Here is a 3,388-nt window from a genome sequence, read left to right on the forward strand (position 1 = left end):
CAGCTGAAAACCATCTGATGGAGGCATGATTCCAGATTTAGTAGACTAAATGACTGAATGAATGCAATTTCATTTTGATGTGTACAAGAACAGTGGTAGTGGTTTTCCAGATTGGGATAAATTAACATTCTTTTTTTTTACTTCTTAGAAATGGAAATCCATGAAGGATTAAAGAAAACTTTTTTCATCATCTCACCCTTGTTCCCAATTTCCATGTTGTAAATCAGTTTCTTTTGGTAATTTCATCTGTATAAATGTCATGTGCCTTCATAAAGTCTTCTGGCTAATAGTAATAGAAACAAAAAAGAACTTTCTTTTTGTACCAGGAGTTGAACTCGTGACCTCACCATTGCCAGGCAGGTGCTGTACCACTGAGCTATATCTGCCACTCAAATAAAATGTTTGCTGAGCATTAAAATCTACGTTTGAGTAGAAAACCATCTCAAAGCACAGCCATTGAACTCAGGAGCAAATTAGGAATTCTCACAGCCCTGAATGCTGGCAGAGCAGTTGTCCTGCTGGTCTTGCCTAGAGTCACCAGCGTGGCTGCCTGAGGCTGGTGGGTGGAATGCGTCAGCCAAAGCTGTTGGCCAGTGTATCTTGGATTTTCCCTGACTCATGCAAGACAGTGATGTTAGGGTTTATATCTAGATATTGCCAGAGACTCTTGAACACACATGTGGAGCTTCAAGAAGGGATCTGGGTTCTCAGGGCAGTTCAGCTGACCTAGTATTAGGTACAGACTGGCGGCTAGAGATGGGCTGCTAGAAGTGTGTAGCATCTCTCTCCTCAGCCCCTCCTTCTCCCTCTGCTTCCTGTCCACTATGCTCAGAGCAGCTCTTCTCCACCTGCCATCCTGCACTGGAACTAGCAGTCTCTGGCCTGAAATGTAAGCCCCAGTGATTCTCCTTAAAGTTGCAGATACTGGGTACTTTGTCTCAGTGACAAGAAAAGTAACTGAGTCACTGTATTCTTTCCATCAAAACCAGGTCAAGGGGCCCGAGAGATGACTCAGTAGGATAAGTGCCTCCCTGGCAAGCACAAGGGCCTGAGTTCAATCCCTGGTTCTGACAAAAAAAAAAAAAAAAACCAGGTCAAGCTTAAATTTTTCTCATTTGATCTCAATACATGCTGAATGTCATCTCTGGAATTAGACTTCTCTAAATTCATCCTCTCTAGATTCCTATATCTGTATTTGTCTTGTTATATTTTAAGGGGTAAAAAGCATTTTGCATTCACATGGAGGTTACTGAGTATTGTTGTCATAGGCCTTCTCAGTTTATTAATTCCCACAATGATAACCAAATATATCATTTGCACCATGCCAGAATTTAAAAAATATCTTCATACAAATTTCAGAAGCTGAAAAAAATATACAAAAGTCACTAGATTCCAGTGGCAGGGAATAGACCCTATGCTCTGTGTTAAGGTCTTTGGTGTGCAGAAATTGGAGGCATTATTTGGGGGCTGGACTGAGTTCACCTGTCATAGGCAGCACTGTGCTTGTTGCTTATTGTGTTTTCTTCTTTCATCCTCCCAATTAGACATGTATTAGTAGACATAGACTCGACAGGCCCTAATCACTTCTTCTTCCAGTTCCTTATGCTCCACCATGGCGTGGACTTCTCTCAAAGCAAATGAGTATCTTTTCCTTTCACTAACTTTGAAAATAGAAAGAACCCAGATTTAGAGGCGAGATCTGTGACCCCTAATCTGATCCCATTGCTCTGCGGGACTGTCTATCTTCTGACTGAAGAGTATTTCATCTGAGAAGCAGGAATGGTGGTATCTTCTTAAAGGCTTCGGTCAAGAGTTCAAATATATAAACTAAATAATCTTGGGAAAGAGGGTCAATGGTTTTAAATATTAGCATTAGAGAATCAAATACACCATTCATTAACTAGAATTCCTGATAATGATCTATACCCACTGGAAAATTGTTTATAAAAAAGACAAATAAGAATCAGGAATGGTTTAGATGGCGTGTTCTGTTTATCTGTTACTAAGTTTAGAAATACTTCAACTTTTCCTGACACACCAATAGCTTACTTTTTCCTCACAAATCTATAGTTTTAATGGTGGCAAAAACTTCTTAAAGAGTTGTAGTTGTGGTTGTTAGAAATGGCAATATACAACAACCAAATCTTCTACATGCCTCAAAATTAGAATCCAAAAATGACCCTTTTCCCTTTTGTCTGATTTTGGTTACTTAGGAAGATTCCTTTACCAGTTATATCTTTGACTAGTGAAATCTTCTGAGAGTCATTGGGGTCCTGACCCTCTGTGTCACAGTGACCAAATCTCTCACAGAAGCTGACAAATACTCACACGAAAGACTGACAGGCCGGGTGTGGTGGCGTGTGCCTGTAATCCCAGCACTTGGGAGGCTAAATTAGGAGGATTGTTGTGAGTTCCAGACCCACCTTGACTACAAAGTTAGGTCAAGGCCAGCCTGAACTGCATAGTGAGAACCCTGTCTCAAAAAAAAAAAAAAATTAGAAGTAAACTAGATTGACAGATGACTTCCACTTCAGTAGCTGTTCCATAATGCCCTGTCCTGGGGGTAATCTCTCATCCTCTCTGAACTCCAACTTGTTCCTCTAGAGACCTGGCTAAGAAGGGTGGGCCTACAAGACTCTGAAAGTGCTCTGCATAGCTAACTTTCAGTGCATTTTAGAAAGTCATTTGGCTCTACACCAGGGAAAATATTTCAAAACTTAATTTTTATAGAATCCTTGAAGGTTAGAAAAGTATAGCCATAGACGTTCTAACAATTTACTTTGTAAATTGGTGCTTGGGTTTTGTAAAAACACTTGAAAAGTTTGCAGTGGTATGATTGTAAGGTGACAGAAAGTCAAAATAACATTTATTACAAAACAATATAATTTATAATGGCCCATCTCTAATTCTAAATGTTTAATTCTATCTGAAAGTTGGACTTATTCTTACAGACTATCTATATCTATATCTATCTATCTATCTATCTATCTATCTATATATTTCTTTTCAGTAAGGGATCAAACTCAGGACCTTGTACTTGCTAGGCAGGTGCTTTTGCCACTGAGCTAACACCCCGGCCCCTTACAAACCATACTTACAGATTAAATATTCTTTTAAAATATTAAATTATACTGTTTTGTAGAGCAGTAGGGAAGTATTATCATTTCTTTCATATGGTAGATCATTCTGTAGGTAGAGAAATAAGAAGCCAGAGAGACATTTGGTTAGGAATACTCAGCTTGGCTCTGCCTAGACGAGGCTGGCTGGGAAACAAGAGGCCTAGAGATTACGGTGAAGGGCAGGTAGAGGAATTTAAATGTTGTCTTGGTGAATTAGGGAAGGACACCAACTGTCATCTGGCATTTAAAAGGATAACATCTGATGCAGA

Source organism: Octodon degus, unplaced genomic scaffold (genome assembly GCF_000260255.1).
Source record: "Octodon degus isolate 3935 unplaced genomic scaffold, OctDeg1.0 scaffold00093, whole genome shotgun sequence".
NCBI lineage: Eukaryota > Metazoa > Chordata > Mammalia > Rodentia > Octodontidae > Octodon > Octodon degus.